At 47.5% G+C, this 17,962-nt stretch overlaps 1 long non-coding RNA gene across 2 annotated transcripts; it reads right to left on the reverse strand.

Annotated features, from left to right (window-relative positions):
* Positions 1 to 1,924: 1,924 nt before the first annotated feature.
* On the reverse strand, positions 1,925 to 5,235 carry LOC127293681 (uncharacterized). 2 transcript variants are annotated; one of them, XR_011742755.1, is made up of 2 exons: positions 4,638 to 5,235; positions 1,925 to 4,553 (listed from the first exon to the last, which is right to left on the reverse strand). It is a non-coding gene; the product is annotated as an uncharacterized lncRNA (long non-coding RNA). The 2 variants fall into 2 exon arrangements; XR_007846038.1 differs by having other exon boundaries at positions 1,925 to 4,559.
* Positions 5,236 to 17,962: the final 12,727 nt, after the last annotated feature.

Here is a 17,962-nt window from a genome sequence, read left to right on the forward strand (position 1 = left end):
ATCAGTTGTGTGCCACGTTGACTCTTTTTTTTTCCTTCCTTAATTCACTCGGTTGGGTATTTTATCTTACCTTTTATTTTGGCTTTGTGGGCAACCGGTTACCGGTTCCAAGCCTTCTTCCTTGCCTATTTCCATGGTACCTTCCCGGTTATTGCTTTTTCCTAAACGTCTTGGTCAAAGCGGTGTTCCTGGCCCACCTCCACCGCTTGGATTTAGGAAGGGCCCGACCCCCACCTTTTTTTTCTTCTCTTCTCCATTGATCTGCTCCCATCCTTCTCCTCACAAAATTATTGCTGCGGCACGGTGGTGCTGAGCGGGGCCATGGAGCCGGCGAGGCTAGGCTGCATCTTGCGGCGGCGGTTGGCGGAAGAATCCTCGCCGCCATCAAAGAAGGCGGCGGAGGAGGAAGTAGGCGCCAAGAACTGTGCGAGGATCCGAAGCGCCCTGTGGATGGTGATGGCGATGGAGGGGACGGTTCCCACCACCATGGCTGCGATGATGGCCGGGTCGGATTGCTGCAGCAGCCGGCGCACGGTCTCGCCATCCGGCTTGTGCCCTAGCTGGGTTCACGCCTCCGTGGAAGAAAAACAAATCGAAGGACGCGGACTCCATTACGGTGGGGGTGCAGGCCGTCTCGGCCATCATCCACCACCGCGACGTCCTGGGACGCGAGACCTTCCTCACGGTCGGCCTCCATTTTGTCATGGGTGCGGCAGCACCCATCTCTCCTTCCATGCCCTGTCTCTGGCGGCACAGGGGAGGACCTCGGTTCCGTCTTCTCCATCCTGAGGAGGCGGAACATGGGAGTAGCCGACCCTGGCTGTTGCTCTCTTTCGGGTGCAGTCCTCCGTGATGCATCATCATTCCCATGGTGAGCATTCTCTTTCTGTGTATCTCAATCTCTTTCGATCGAACAACACAGGGGAGGGGCCATGGTTGCAGGGGAGTTCTCATTTGGAGATTTTCTTTTAGTTTCATCTTGCCTGATGTAGCCACAGAAATTCAGGAAGAACAATAAGAGAAAAAGAAATATAGAGGTATACTTCTTCTCTGTACTGATCTAGCCACAGGAAGAACCAGAAGAGAAAAAATAGAGGTATTCTTCTTCTCTTATTTAGTTTCTTGCCGTAACTAATAGACTCTCATTGGTTCACTGTTCTTTTAGTTGCCTAACACCTTCTGTTTTATACAAGGAAATGTAATTTTTCTCATGAAAGGGGATGAGCGCGGCCTACTGAATTATGTCTGCTGTTTGCTGCTTCTGGAAGAGCAGCATATCATGTTTCTTTTGGTAAGTTTTTTGGGTTTTTGTTATTACCATATATGAACGAAACAGATACTTCAATTCCTTCTATCTTCTTCTGAACCAACAAGGAAAGAGGATGTCGAGACTGATCTCCTTGGTCTCTTTTTGTTTTTCATATGGTTGATTACTTCCTTGATCTTTTTGTTATACATATATGCAACTGAGTTAGAGACTTTCAAATCTGGGTTTATCCTTGGTATCACACCACCATGTAAATGGTACATAAACACTCTTCAACTAAACACAACTTGCTATGTACCTTTATGTTCGACCATGATTGGTAATGGGAAATTACTGAAATCAGACTGTCCAGATAAAGCCATATGGAGATAAAGTTTATAAATAGATGCTCCTATGTCATGGGAAAGCAAGCACATGCATTTTATAGCTCTGTTGATGCCCAAAAGTAGCTTATCTTTTACAAGGCATCATGCTGATTTCTTTATATGCGGGCCATCGTATTTTGTACATACTTCTTGATTTGTGAATTTCTACGCGCTGGTCGATATCTTGTGTATGCATCCAAACATCATTACCAGTTGGGGAGTTTCACTAGATTTTGAATATACTTAGTATGACTTCATGTCTAAAACTTATATATTTTTATTTTTTGTGACAGAGAACTTGAGACGCATATCAGGATGGGACATTAGAAGCTACAGGGATGTACAGGCAAGCTGATGAGCAAGCATGCTGTTGTATCGAGTAATGCAAATAACCAGATAAGTTCAGCATCATGATATTTGGTGGCATCTGCCCTAGGTGTGTAGATTATTGTAAGCTTCATGTTTCTCTCTGTTTTTTCATTGCTTCATGACTGAGAATATATGTTCTGTTGCATGCAGTATGCAAGTAAACATATGTTCTTATCAATCTAAGTTGCAATTGAAAAATTGTAAATGCTCAATTCTACTGCAAGCTTTGTGCAAGACAATTATATGCTCTAATCACCCAGAGATGCTATTGCAGAATTCTACTGACGATATATGTTCTGTTACATGCAGTATGCAAGGCAACATATGTTCTTATCGCTCTTAAGCTGCAATTCACAAATTCTAAATGTTCAGTTCTGCCACAAACAGTGTGCAAGCCAATGATAAGCTTTAATCACCTAGATATGCTATCGGAGAATTCTGAACACTTTGGGTAGGTCGGTGTGTTATGGCTAAACCCTTTTAAATTGTTATTGTCTTCAACAGACTTTATAGATACCCCATGAAACTGTTTTCAAAACACCGTGGTATGTGCTTTTCCGTAGGCAAACTAATTATCCATGATTGCACTTGCATGGAAATTTGTTAAGTTGACTTCTTGGCTCATCTTTCAACCCAATATCATTGTTTATCCGTCATTAGAAATTGCCGTGATTTGCAATATCAAATTCTTAATAGATGTTTCTCGCACTGCCATGATAGCATGGTTGAATAGTTGTGGAGATAATGGAGTTTGTTGGGCAGTTCTTAGAGACCATTGAGTTATTGGGAACTGTGGAGTTTGGGTCTTCGGTGACTCCACAATGTTTCTCTCTGTTTATTAAGTGCTTCCTGATTGAGTTTTTTTTTCACACAACAGGCAAGGCACGATTTCGTCTCATCAGTCAGCTGCATTTGAAGAATTCTAAACGCATAAATCTATTGCATGCAGTGTGCAAAACAGTGATATGCTCTAATCACCCAGATTTGCTGTTGAAGAACTCTAAACACTGTCAATAGGTCGGTACATACTGATTACCCGCTTTTAAATTACTACTTTCCTAAATAGTTATCAGATATTGAGGTATGTAATGGTTAAACCCTTTTAAAATTTTATTTTCTTCAAAAGTTTCGAGTTAGAATTTTATACATACCCCATGAAACTATTTTGGAAACGCCATGGTATGTGCTTTTCCATTTGCAAAATAATTAGCCATGACAGCAAGGCTCCAGAGAGTGAGGTAAAATCTTGGATGCAAGATCTCTTTGTTAACATGGATGATTAGAAAGTCGAAGTTAAAGAAGAACTTCTTGAAAAACAAAGATTTAAGGGGATCGAACCCACAGCTCCTTTTAATTAATTTTCTATCTGTCTTATGGCTTTCCATAGTTCTCTTCCAACCTATTTTCCAGTGTTATTGCTCTATACCATCTCATGGCTTTTAAGATTTTTTTCTCATTCACACATTGTGATAAAGCTATACACATCAGATTTTTTCTGAAATATATGTCAGATAATCTTCAAATTGTTGATGCACTGGACGGTTTGGCGGACATGTTGTAGGCAATACACATCAATTTTAATGACCTCTATAGTTTAAATATTGATATGGTCAGTTCTCATATTCCATTTTACTTAACTGTTTTTTTTTGGAAGAATGTACATGCTGAACTTGGACCATATGGTTCTAATTGCAGGAGCAGCATCATGTTCAGGCTTTTGGTTCAAATAATCAACAACTCATGGGGATAGTTTCTACGTTGACAAGCTAAACACGCCAGCTTCAAAACTGAAGCCGCTTAATGTACTTAGTTCACATGTAGGGGGCACTTTGTCAGTGTTCATTGTTCTGTACTCTAGGCACCGACCTGAAAACTACCTTCTATGTACGTCTACTCACTGCAGTGTACTGTCATATGCATCTGCAGTGAACCAATGTGTAATAAGTTAGCTTTTATATTTCCTATTTTAACGCTACTTTCCATTGTTAGCAAGAGTATGTATGGCACCACACTCATGATAGGGCTCAACTAAATAAAATTGCTTTTCACTATCATAAACTCTACATTACCTGGAGCGCGTACGGTTGCCTAGCCATGTATAAGCTTACAGATTGTGAGCTACAAAACTGCAGGCTGCAGTACTCTAAATACAATGAGAGCAAGATACCCAGGTTTTAAAAGTAATATACTGGCAGATCTAAATCTTTCGGGTTATTTTTCCTGCTTCAATCTATTTGGGTTTCAGTTACTAATTACGATACCCGTGAGTATTTTTACCAGAATGAACAAATTGCCGGCATGTGTGGAGGTATTATGGGTTTTCCTCTAGAATTCCTATTTCAATCTGTTCAGCACGATAGCTTTTATTCAAACTTAGGCAACCGCTGCAACACACAGAAGCAAAGCTCTTGGGACGCTACAGAGAAAGGGGGCATACTGGTGACTGACGGCTGGATCAATATTTATTCTTGCTCAACCTCGAGCGACCGCAGTCCCTCGCTTCTCTTTCCCTGATGCATACTTCCACTGGTGCCGCAACACACCGCCGCCCTCTGTAACTTTGATTCGAATCTACCCAGTAAGTATAGCAAACATAAAAAGAATTCTTAGGGCAGTACAGGAAAAAAATGACATACCAATCGCTGATGGTTCAATCCATGCTCGCTCTTCCTCATCCTCCGGCAGTTGCAGATCCACGCTTCTTCTTCACCGACAGAGCGCCTCCAAGCCTGCTAGCTCCTCTACAACGCACGAGGGCGCACACAACTGCTCTGACCCGAACCTTGCCTCCTGGCTGGCAAGGAGCCTCGCTGACAAAGGTTGGCGCCAGCACCCGCAAAATGGAGCGCTGACCGAACACGGAGAGTCCGGATCCGGTGTTCTGCCCACGACGGCTCCGGGCGCAGAGAAAGAAACGAGAACAGGGCATACGTCCCAGGAACCTCACGCCTAGCCGCTCTCACGACGGTCCCTCCGTCCACCATCTCTGTCTCCCGTACAGGGTATTCTCACCATCTTCCTTACCTAGATTACTCAGCATCTTCCTCACCCTTGATGGCTTCGGCAGGCGGAATTGGGGAGCAGAGGTGGTGGCAGTAGCGTCACAGGAGAGATAGCAAAAGGGGATCGGATGATCCGTGCAAAAAACGCTGAGATGCATGCGTCATTTTTTTTAGTAAATCTACTCATCACTTGCCATGCATGGGTGATTCGTGTCACTCTTGCCCTGCATAGTGTGTGAGAAAAGGACGAGAACGAGATGGTTCTGTTTTGCTAGACAGATTAGGATTGTATACGTGCGTGTAGCATGTGACACTGTATGCGCTTCCTGTTTATTAGTGAACCAATACATAGATCGAAATTATTAGTCAACCAGCCATCTTTAGCAGAAAATAAACTTTTACTAATATATTCTTTTCATTAACTGTTGAATTATTGTTAACAAATAGAAGGTTATTTTATAAGTGGCAAATAAACTTTCTATAATAGATATCAAGGATTTTCTAACAGATGGGAACAAATTTCGCCTTAAAAAAACATGGGAACTTTTTTTACTTATGCTAAATAGAACCGAATATATTTTATGTCTGACATGAAATCATTTTTTATCCATGTATTACCAAAAAATATTCATCTCAGAAACATATGAATATTAACCATTACAAATGGATGTACTTCTCCTCACAGAAAGAAAGAAATGAATGGTCATGCTTTCACCGTAGCAAAATGTAACTCAAAAAACATGATATTTATCGTCATAACTATGTAGATAGTTATGTTGTTTATTTCCACCATGATTAATATATTTTACCTTAAATAAATAATTCCACACAAATTTGGAAATATGTTGATACTGTTTATGCATGAGTCTTCTAATTTAAAATATGATATCAAAATAACCTTATAATCCTGAAAAATTAACATACATCAAAATGCGTCAACAATGATAACTGGAGAGAACAATGCTAATCTTATAATCATCCCTTTTATGTAATTGATGATATATTCCTACAGGCGCGGCGTGTCGCCGCGCCACGGCTTCCTAGTATGTTGTTTATGTTCTTGCATGCTCTCCGTTGCTAGTAGAGGCTCTGGCCAAGTTGATACTTGTGACTCCAAGAGGGAGTATTTATGCTCGATAGTGGGTTCATGCCTCCATTAAATCTGGGACAGTGATAGAAAGTTCTAAGGTTGTGGATGTACTGTTGCCACTAGGGATAAAACATCGATGCTTTGTCTAAGGATATTTGTGTTGATTACATTACGCACCATACTTAATGCAATTGTCTGTTGTTTGCAACTTAATACTGGAAGGGGTTCGGATGATAACCTGAAGGTGGACTTTTTAGGCATAGATGCATGCTGGATAGCGGTCTATGTACTTTGTCGTAATGCCCTGATTAAATCTCATAGTACTCATCATGATATATGTATGTGCATTGTTATGCCTTCTTTATTTGTCAATTGCCCAACTGTAATTTGTTCACCCAACATCTATTTATCTTATGGGAGAGACACCACTAGTGAACTGTGGACCCCGGTCCAATTCTTTACATCTGAAATACAATCTACTGCAATTGTTCTTTACTGTTCTTCGCAAACAATCATCATCATCCACACTATACATCTAATCCTTTGTTTACAGCAAGCCGGTGAGATTGACAACCTCACTGTTACGTTGGGGCAAAGTACTTTGATTGTGTTGTGCAGGTTCCACGTTGGCGCCGGAATCCCTGGTGTTGCGCCGCACTACACTCCGCCACCAACAACCTTCACGTGCTCCTTGACTCCTACTAGTTCGATAACCTTGGTTTCTTACTGAGGGAAACTTACTGCTGTGCGCATCACACCTTCCTCTTGGGGTTCCCAACGGACGTGTCGACTGCACGCATCAACAACCATGAAGCGTCACACAACCTTGCTCTCAAAGCTAGAGCTGATCATGGAAGAGAAGAAGACTATGAAATTGAAGAAGATGAAGAGATGACCTCAACTAGTGACATTGTTACCGATTTTGCCTTCTTTGCCAAGAAGTACAAGGGAAAGCTTCCAATGCTCTTCAATGACAAGAAGAAGAGAACTTGCTACAACTGTGATGAAGATAGCCACTTTGCAAATGAGTGCCCTTATGAGAAAAGGGTAGACAAGCCAAAGTTCATCAAAGGGGTCAAGCCAAGGTTTAAGCCAGACCCAATCAATGATCGATACAAGAAGAACAAGGGAAGAGCTTTTGTTGGAGCCGAGTACCTTGTCCGATGAAGAAGAGGAAGATGAGGAGAAGGAGGCCGGAGTGGCCGGTTTGGCTTTCTCTAAGCCCGGGTCACTCTTCACATATGACTACTCCAAGGATTACTCCACGGAGAATGATGTTGGTTCTTCCTTCATGGCAAGAACAACTCAAGATGATGACTCCGATGACTCTCTCCCCTCTACAATCGTTGGCTCTTGTCTAATGGCAAGAGCAGGTAATGGAACGTCCACCTTCTCTTTCTAGTGTCCTTGATGATGAGAATGAAAATCAAGAAGAATTAATTGGGCTTAAGGAACTTTACAATGTTAGATGCACCCTTCGTGGTGAAGCTCTTGTCAAGTTTGATTTCTTGATGGACTCTCTCAAAGAAAAGGATGAGTCCATTGAGGAATTAGATATCAGTTGGATGAAAAGGAACGGAGATTCAATCTCCTAAGACAAGAGCTAAAAACGGAAAGGTGCATATCTCAAGGCCTTAAGCAACAAATTGAAACTTATGAACTTGATAAAGTTAAGGACCTAGAAACTATTGATAGGGCTCAATCATTGACTCAAGAGCTCAATGCCTCAAAGGAGGAGCTTGAAGTTGCTCATGCTTCTCTCACTAGGGATCTTGACCACCTTGAAAGAGCTAACAAGCTTGTTAAGGATGAGCTCAAGAAACTTGGAGAGAACCATGACCTACTCCAAGAAACCTACATAAAGGCTCTTGGATCAATGAAGGATCCCATTGTTGTTGAAAAGCTTGCTAGTAACTCCACTTCTTTTACTAGTGAGCATGCTAAGCTTGTTGAGGAACATGTTCGTTTACAAGAGGAACTCTCTTTGCATGTTGAGACCAATGCATATCTTGAATCCTTGGTGACCAAATATGGTCTCGACTATCATCCTAATGAATCTTCTTGTGAGCAAGCATCTATTCTTGAGGAAAATGTTAGGTTAACAAAGAAACTTGCAAAGTTCACCACCGCCAAGAACAAGATGGGATTGGATGACCTCTTGAGTAAGCAAAGGTCAAACAATCAAAAGTTTGGACTTGGATATACTCCCAAGTCCTACAAGAAGAACAACTACAAGAAGGAGAAGCCCGCTCAAGATAAGAACAAGAAGGTCACTAATGATGGCAAAGCCTCTAAGGGCAAAGCCACTAGTGGTGACCGCACGGGACCAAACAATCACTATGCTTTATTTGTTGATTATTATGGTGATGTTTATGCTAACTATGCTGGCCCTCGTAATGGCTATGCTTATAGAGGGTACTCAATTTGGGTACCAAAAGATATTGTTGCCATTGCAAAGGAACCCATTAATCGATGGGTTCCTAAATCCTCTACTTGATTTTGTAGGGGTATTCCTCCGGTGGTCCAAAATGGGTGTTTGATAGTGGATGCACAAATCATATGACCGGAGGAAGATGTGTGCTTGATCAATTCATTGAAGACATCAACAATAAGTCAAGCATCACCTTTGGTGACAACTCAAAGGGAAAGGTACTTGGGTACGGCAAGGTGGCAATCTCTAAGGACTTGTGCCTTGAGACAGTCATGCTTGTTGAATCCCTTGGCTATAACTCGCTTTCTATATACCATCTTGCCGATGCCGGTTACAATTCATATTTTACTAATTATTGTGTGAAAGTCTTTAGGAGTGACAATCTCAAATTGGTCCTCGTTGGATATGTGGAGAACAACCTTTACATGGTTGACCTCTCGAAAGAGAGCTCCTCTCCCTCCACATGTCTAATGGCGACCAAGCATGACGAAGGTTGGTTGTGGCATCGCCGCCTTGGTCATGTCAACATGAGGAATCTTAAACAACTCCTAAAGGGTGAACACATTATGGGACTAACCGACATTTCTTTTGAGAAAGATCGTGTTTGCAGTGCATGTGTAGCCGGAAAGCAACTCAAGAAGAAACATCCTATCAAGAGTATCGTCACCACATCTAGGCCTTTGGAGCTCCTTCATTTGGATCTCTTTGGGCCATCACATTATGATACTCTTGGTGGGAGCAAGTATGGACTTGTCATTGTTGATGATTACTCAAGATACTCTTGGGTCTTTCTCCTTAAGTCTAAGGACGAGACCCATAGGGAGTTCATCACCTTCGCCAAGAAAGCTCAACGTATGTATGAATCCGAGATCAAGGCGATTAGAACCGACAATGGCACCGAGTTCAAGAACTACACCATGCGAGAGTTTGTCGATGATGAGGGCATCAAGCATGAGTTTTCGGCGCCATACACCCCTCAACAAAATGGTGTTGTTGAAAGGAAGAACCGGACTATCATTGAGATGGCAAGAACCATGTTGAGTGAATTCAACTCACCCCACAACTTTTGGGGAGAAGCCATCTCTACGGCCGTCCACTACTCCAACCGGCTCTTCCTCCGTCCCCTCCACAAAAAAACTCCATACGAGCTTCTTACCGGTAACAAGCCTAATGTCATGTACATTTGTGTCTTTGGATGCAAATGTCTTGTTAAGAACAACAAAGGAAAGCTCGGTAAATTTGAAACTAGAACCATAGAGGGCATATTTCTTGGTTATGCGGAGAACTCTCACGCCTATAGGTACTACAACCGGTCCACTGGGACTATTGAAGTATCTTGTGACGTGGAGTTCTTGGAGGATAATGGCTCCCAAGTGGAGAAAGTTGTTCCATGTGTTGCAGGTAATAATGATGATCCATCTAGTGCCATCAAGCATATGGGCATTGGACACATCCGGCCCATAGAAGTTCATAATGATGATCAAGATGATGGAGTAGAAGTATCAAGCATGGCTCAAGTGGAGCCTAGCTCAACTCAAGCCGAACCATCAAGTGCAACTCAAGAACCATCCTCCACTCAAGATGAGTCACATTCCGAAGAACAAGAAGAAAGTCCTCATACCACTGAGCAAGACCATGATGATGATAAAGAGACATCCACAACTCATGATCAAGCTCAAGTGATCCCTCATGATCAAGCATTAGCAAGGGATGAATTCATTGATCATGAAGGAACCATTCGGAAGATCAAGGCCGCTACAAGGGCAAGTGACATGAAAGTAGATCAAGTCCTTGGTAGCATTTCAAGAGGAGTGGTAACTCGTAGACACCATGCATTACTTATCACTTATTGTCAACACCATGATTTTGTGTCTAGTATTGAACTACTCAAGGTACATGAAGCCTTGGTTGATCCGGATTGGGTAATTGCCACGCAAGAAGAATTGGAGTGTTTCACTCGTAATGAAGTATGGTCTCTAGTTGAGAGACCCAAGGATCATCGCATCAATGTTATTGGGACCAAATGGGTATTCAAGAACAAGCAAGATGAGAATGGCATTGTCATACGAAACAAAGCAAGGTTAGTGGCGCAAGGGTTTGCCCAAATAGAAGGTATGGATTTTGAGGATACCTTTGCGCCGGTAGCCCGTCTTGAAGCTATTCGTCTTTTGCTTGCATTTGTATCTTTCCACAATTTCAAACTATATCAAATGGATGTGAAAAGTGCATTTTTGAATGGTCCCCTAAAAGAAACCGCATATGTGGCTCAACCTCCGGGTTTCGAAGACCCATGCCGACCCAACCACGTGTATTTACTCCATAAGGCACTCTACGGTCTCAAGCAAGCTCCGCGTGCTTGGTATGAGTTCCTTAGGGATTTCTTACTACATGATGGGTTTTGCATGGGTACGGTCGATTCCACCCTTTTCACCAAACGGGTTAAAGGGGGTGGCTTATTTAGCTAGCGCAAGACTTCTGGGCAGACATCGGTTATCCGACTCCAGCATCTAGATTCTGGGAAAGGAGCTCGCCGATGGCCGTAGGTAAGTTTTATGGTGGTTCGTTGATGTGAAGGTCCGTCGAGGAGGAGGTCTCGCCGGCGTCGGAAGGGGCGAGGTCGGCTATGCCGTCCGCTGTGGCGGAGACGAGCGCCGGGTCTCCTTCGGCGGTTCGTTTTGCCATGAGGAGGAAGCTGCGCGCTGGAGTCTGGAGTGGCCCGATCCCGCGCCGCCGAACCCCACCGCCGATCTTGGCCGATTTCCTCCCTTCCCCGGAGTCGCCGTCGACGGTTACTGCGGTGGAGGCGTCGTCTACGGAGGATTCAAATCGGCTGCATGGCTGTGGGCCAGAGGTGCATGTTGGTTGGACGTGGGCCGGTTTGGGCCAAGCGATGCGGTTCCTGTGGAGGGATCGATCGGAACGTTCTCTGTGTTCCGAACCCTCCACGCTCGACCGAGCAGCCGCCATCGTCGCCTCGACCCGCACTCCATCATCATCGCCGTCCCCTTCGCCTGTCGCGTCGTCGGCTGGTTGCTCTTCAAGTTCTCCATCGCCCTCCGCCCTCCCCTCACCGTCGTCGTCGTCTCCCTCGAGTTCTTGGGTGGCACCGACTCCCCGTTCGCCGGCATCGTCGCTGAGATCTTTGGGAGCAGGCGGCGTCCCTTCTCCGATGCCGACGGTCTTCTCGCCGGCTTCGTCATCGTCGCCCGTCCGGCGTGGGTGGAGGCCTCTGCGACCCCCCTCGTTTGCGGAGGTCGCTGCTCGGCCGCCAGGAGCTATGGCGGCCCAGCCGCCGCCTAGGGGTGCTGCTCCGGCGTCCGCAGCTCCTCAGGGGGGTGGCCGCTTGGTCAGGACCGGTCTCGCTGCGCAGGTTCGGCCGCCCCTGTCCCCTGGCTCCGGGGACGCAGGGACCCCCTCGTCCACTGCCGCCGAACTACGGGTTCGGCTATGGTGCGAGTCCGTCGGCGTTTGTGCCGCCGCCTCATCCTCCATTCGGTTTGGCTAGACAGCAGCAGCCAGCTCCAGCGTTCATGCAGCAGCCGTCACCGGGGTTTCAGCACCAACCGACCCAGGGCTTCCCTTTGTAGCAGCCGTTTGCGCCGGGTGTGGCACCGAAACGGAAGAATAAGAAGAAGAAGGCAGGGGCTGCTGCTGGCCTTGTACCAGGTGGTGTTTCTCCTCAAGTTCTTCCTCAGCAGAATCAGGTTCAGCCGGTGCAGTTGCAGGGACAGGTGCAGCAAGGGTTGGGTCATCCCAATATGTATCAATATCCGTATATTCCGCAAGGCTTTCCACAGCAGCCCGCGGTTCCCCAGCAGGAGGTCTTGGCGCAGCAGCCGGTGACGGCCATGCAGGTGCAGCCACAGGGTGTTGTTCACGCCGTGCCCCCGCAGGTTACCGCTGTAGTTGAGGTTGGGGATGCCTCTAAGACGGCGGCAAAGGCCAAGAAGTCGGTGTGGTGTTCGAAGTGTTCTGATCATTCCCATGCGACCAAGGATTGCAGGGTCAAGCACTACTGTTACTTTTGTGATAAGGTTGCTCACCCTACTTTGCGTTGTCCTGTGCTTAGAGCGCCCCGCCCTTCTGCTTATGTTACTGGGACTGGCCTGTTGGAGACTTACTTTACAGCGTTACCAGATTCGGTGGTTAATGATGCGCTTGCGCCCACTCAGTCCCCTGTAGCTCTTGTGGTGGTGGTTGGAGATGTTGTACCAGCGGACGTGATTGCCAAGCAGGTGGCGAGACGGTGCTCGGACCGTCCTGGATGGAAATGGGAGGCTGTTCCCACTGATGAGCTTAGATTTTTAATCAGCGACCCTTCCTTTGAGGACCTTGATAGAGTTGATGGCATTCAGGTTACCGTCTAGTTCTACCATGACTATCTCAGCTTGGCAGTCCGCGGAAGTGCCACACAAGTTCGAGTTACATAAGGTGTGGTTACATGTTGATGGTGTTCCTCATACACTCAGGCATTTCTTAGGTCTTTGGGCAGTGGGTTCGCTGCTGGGGAAGACGGTTGATGTTGATCTTCTTAGCCTCAGACGCAGAGCAGTGGTACGCATTCAGGTTGCTATGATCGATGTTAAAGTGCTTGAGAAAATCTCAGACTCCGGTAAAATCATCAAGTCTGATTTTGTGGTTAAGCTCAAGGCCTTTGAGTTTCGTTTCCGTAGAGAGCCCAAGGACTATGTACCCGAACCCGACTTTATTCCTTTGATTTGGATTAAGAAGGATGATACCGATGAGGATGGTGATGGGAATGATGTTGGGGATGATGATGCTATGGACACTTCGGAGGCTCGTGCAGGTCCGTCTGCTTTTGGGGCACCTCTAGGGGCAGTGGGAGGAGCTGGTAATCCTACCTCCGGTGGTACACGGACCGTTGCGCCGTTGATGGCTCTCACTCCTTTCAACCCAAACCCCCAGACTCCCATTGCTAAGGAGATCGTGGACAGATTACGGCGGACTAGTCCCACATTGGAGGCTCGCGGTCCACCGATATCATCTTTGGGGGGGGGGTCCTCTCAGGTACTGGATGTTACGTTGTCACCGAGGACCGACAGACCTGCTCGCGGACGTATTTGCACACTCGGACGCACGACCCCGGCGGCCGCTAGGAGAGCGGCTTTGAGTTCGTCCTCGGTGGAGTCTTTTGGGGCGGTTTCTGACACTACTCCTCGAGATGTTTCCTCTCGGACACCAGGTGGTGGTGGGTTGGACGCCCATGCTCCCCTACACCCGCTCGTTGCCGCGTCGCCCGCTGTCGCAGCACCTCCAGGGGGCTCTGCGGGTCGCCTGGCTTCCGCACCGCAGCGCCAACCGGAGCATGCGGTGGCGCCGGGCCGACCTGGGTCGCCGAAGGCTCTGCCAGCTGCGGAGGGGAGCGTTACGCTGATGCTCTACAGCGCGGCTGGGTCGGCCACCGTCGCGCCTCACGCTGGACAGGCAACACAGGGCTCGGCCACTCCTGCCTTGGCCGCTGCTGCCCAGGTCCGGCCAGCGACGCCGACCGGGGCGCCTGCTGCTGATGGTTTTACCATCGTGCAGCCGGACGTGACTCGGCCAACGGCTATGACCGGTAATGTGCAGGACTCCTCCTCGGCGGTGCACGGAAGGTTTGCTCCTGTAGTTGGGTAGGGGGGCGGGCTACTTCGTCAGACGCTCCTCCGGGCTCGGCTATGGGTGCGGGTGAGTTTTTAGAGGAGGGGCCTGCTTCACCTCTACCCTCCTCTAAGGGCGCCAATACGCGGAGCGCCGGCGTGCAGACTCCTACACGTCGGAGTACGCGTCACGGTGTTGCTGCTGACGGTGCTTCAGCCACGGATGAGGACTCCCTGGCCAAGGCAATGCGACGTAAGGCGGCGGCTAACCTCGACACTAAGGGTATGGATAATTGCTCTAAATATTTTTTTATCTTTTTCTACACCTCAGGTATCCGCCAAACTCAATAGTATTGGCGTCTCCCTGGGTCCTTCCTTTGATGCTATTTCATTTTCGACTAAAGTTCTAAAACATTTGGAGTTTGATAGATTAAAATTCACTCCTATGTCTGGAACTAAGTCTTCTTCCTCGCCGACCACTACTAGGGAAAGCCTTATAGCAGCACTCCTTACCGCCGGCGAGTACGGTTTGAAAATGCCGGCGGTAAGACCTTCCAGGGTGGCCTAACCCTACCGCCGGCGAGCTGAACGCAAGGCGCCGGGGGTGAGGGCCTTACCGCCGGCGAACACGAAAATGAAAATGCCGGGGGTAATGAGTGGCTCGGCGGGCCACCCAGCCTGCCCTTACCGCCGGCGTTTTATGCCCAAATCGCCGGGGGTAGCGGGTTGTACCGCCGGCGAACCCGAGAATGCAAATGCCGGGGGTAACAAGTGGCTGGGTGGGCCACCCATCCTGCACTTACCGCCGGCGTTTGTGGGCTGTAGGTGCCGGCGGTAATGGGCCCTACCGCTGGCAAACGCGCATGTTGGCGCCGGCGGTAACCTGGGCTTGGCCATTTAATTAGCTAGCCCGACCAGCCACCTACCACCACCCTCACACACTCATATGTGATGGCAAATCAACCCAAGCACTTGTTAGCTCATTCCCCCACCCATTTTAGCTATTTCAACCAATAAAATATGATGTATTTGAGCAAATCATGCACTACCTAGCCCCTCTAGCATGATTTGCATAATCTAGATCTAGATCTATCTCCTCCCACCACTTTTTCCACTAGATCTAGCTAGATCTCTCCATTTCTTAGATCTCTAGATCTCTCAAGCATTAAAGTCGACGTGTGGCGTCTCTCCGGTGCTTTTGGACGTCGCGTCAACTAATAGGTACATAACTAAATGAGTGGAATGTTCATGTGTTGGCGAAAATTCGCGGTTATATCACTAGTACTAGTGGTGGCAAAAGGTGGTCCATATATGTAAATGCTTTGTTTTGCATTTGTTTACGCGTGCAGGAACATTGAGTTGCCAATGTTTTGCCGGAATGTTGATTAACTTCCGTTCCGGCGAATTTTGGAACTCCAGCATGACAATATTTAGCAAAGGTCATGCCGAATTTTTTCCGTGAAAACCGAGACGGCGGTGTAATCAATTATCTTGTCTTGTAGGCGGCGATGGTCATCGCGATGAGGGAAAGCGTCGTGGATAGATACGTGGAACGCGCGATGGCCGACATGTATCGAAAAAAGCGAAAGGATATAATGTGTCCTTGTCGAAGATGCAAGCTAGGATCGTTGTTTGACCCCTTCTCAGGCATAGTGAATCAACACCTGCTCAGGTATAGTTTCATGGAGGGGCATACTCAGTGGATGAGTGATGATGGAGATGATGATATCGATGGTGATGGAGATGATGATGGTGGAGATGATGATAACGAAGGTGATGGAGAGGATGCCCCACACGACAATGGAGACGAGGTTGAAGAGGATGGCGCACACGTTGATGGTGATCAAGAAGGCCGGGAAGAGCATGCGGCCGACGAGGACATGAGTAGAAATACCCCGCTAACCGCGGCCGTGCAGGACCGTCATGTTCAAGAACTTCTTCTCAGCAACACATCGACTGACCCCAAAATCGCTGGTAGACGGAAGGCTAAGCTAGATCAACTCGAGGTAGACTCGAGAACTCCGTTGTACGATGCAGCTCGTGGGACGGAGGAGAGCCGTCTGAGATACGCTCTCGATATTATGGAGATGAAGGCAAAGCACAAATGGACGGACACAAGCGTGGACGAACTCTTCGGATACTTGAAGATCCACTTTCCTAAAGATAACACGTGTGCCGGTAGCCTACAGGAGGCCAAGAAAATCGTGTGCCCTCTCGATTTACCGCACCAGAAATACCACGCATGCATCGTTGATCGCGTAATATATCGGAACGAGCATGCCAATCTCGATACATGCCCACAGTGTGGCGAATCTCGATACAAGAGAGGGACAAAAAAATCTCCTCGAAAAGTTGTGTGGTACTTCCCGCTCACGCCCCGTCTGCAGCGGTACTTCGTGGACCCCAAGGAAGCAAAGCTCATGCGCTGGCACGCGGAAAGAAAGGAGGCGGTGATGCGTGATGTAGAACGGGTTGAAAACCCAGTGCTAACACACCCTTCAGATGCAAGCCAGTGGAAAACATTAGACGATGAGTATTACGAAGAATTCGGGAAAGAACCAAGGAACATCAGGTTGGGTGCGAGCACCGACGGACTCAATCCGTTTGGGAACCAAAGCAGCAAGCACAGCACCTGGCCCGTGTTTGTATGAATGTACAACCTCCCTCCATGGCTATGCCTGAAGAAGAAGTACATACACATGAGTATGCTAATCCAAGGGCCGACGCAGCCAGGGAGCGATATCAACCTGTATCTGGAGCTATTGAAGGAGGAGCTAGTCACTCTGTGGGAGGAAGGGACAGAAACTTGGGACGCCTACGGACAAGAAACTTTCCGTATGAAAGCCGCACTGTTGACGACGGTGCAGGACTATCTTGGATACGGATATATCGCGTGCCAGGTGTGCCACGGACACAAGGCATGTGTGAGGTGCATGGAAAAGACGCCATTTTTACAGCTGGGTAAGGATCCCGGGTCTTCAAAAACCGTCTACATGAGGCATCGAATGTGGCTTCCCAAGAATGACCCGTGGAGGAAGCGTGGAGACCTGTTCAATGGGAAGGATGAGGTCGAGGGACCTCCACCTAGGCGAAGCGGCGAAGAGATAGATACTCTGTTGAAAAACTGGAAAGACTGCCCTCCGGCGGGTAAGATAAAGATCCAGAAGCGGAAGAAAGGAGACAAGAGAAAGAAAAAGAAAAAGGAACCCGGGCCGCTCTTGGGGGTATGGAAAAGGAGGTCCGTGTTTTGGGACTTGCCGTACTGGAAGATCCTCGGTACGCCTCATAGCCTTGATGTCATGCATATCACGAAGAACGTGTGCGAGAGCTTGCTTGGCACTGTGCTCAACATGCCGGAGAGGACCAACGACGGGTCGAAAGCAAGACACGACCTGATGGCCCTTGATATCAGAAAAGAGCTTCATTTCGCCCAGGTTGACCAGGAAACCGAGGAGGAGGAGACGGATGGTCGCAAACGCAAAAGGGTGGCCAAGCAGCGCGAAACTCCTCGCCCCTCCTGCTTCACTCTAAATCCCGATGAGCTCGAACAATTCTTCAAGTGCCTACTAGAAGTCAAATTTCCCCTAGGCTACGCGGGGCTGATACGCAGATGGCTGGACCCGATGAAAAAAATCTTCAGCGGGATGAAGTCTCATGACTGTCATGTCATGATGACGCAGATACTTCCGGTTGCTATCCGAGGGATAATGGAACCGCACGTTCGTGCGACGCTGACTGACCTGTGTAACGTCTTCGACGTCATCACTCGAAAGTCGATAACCGTCAAGAAACTCGGGAGGCTGCAGGAAGAGATCGTCACCATCCTATGCGAGATGGA

The sequence above is a fragment of the Lolium perenne genome, chromosome 4 (genome assembly GCF_019359855.2).
Source record: "Lolium perenne isolate Kyuss_39 chromosome 4, Kyuss_2.0, whole genome shotgun sequence".
Lineage (NCBI taxonomy): Eukaryota > Viridiplantae > Streptophyta > Magnoliopsida > Poales > Poaceae > Lolium > Lolium perenne.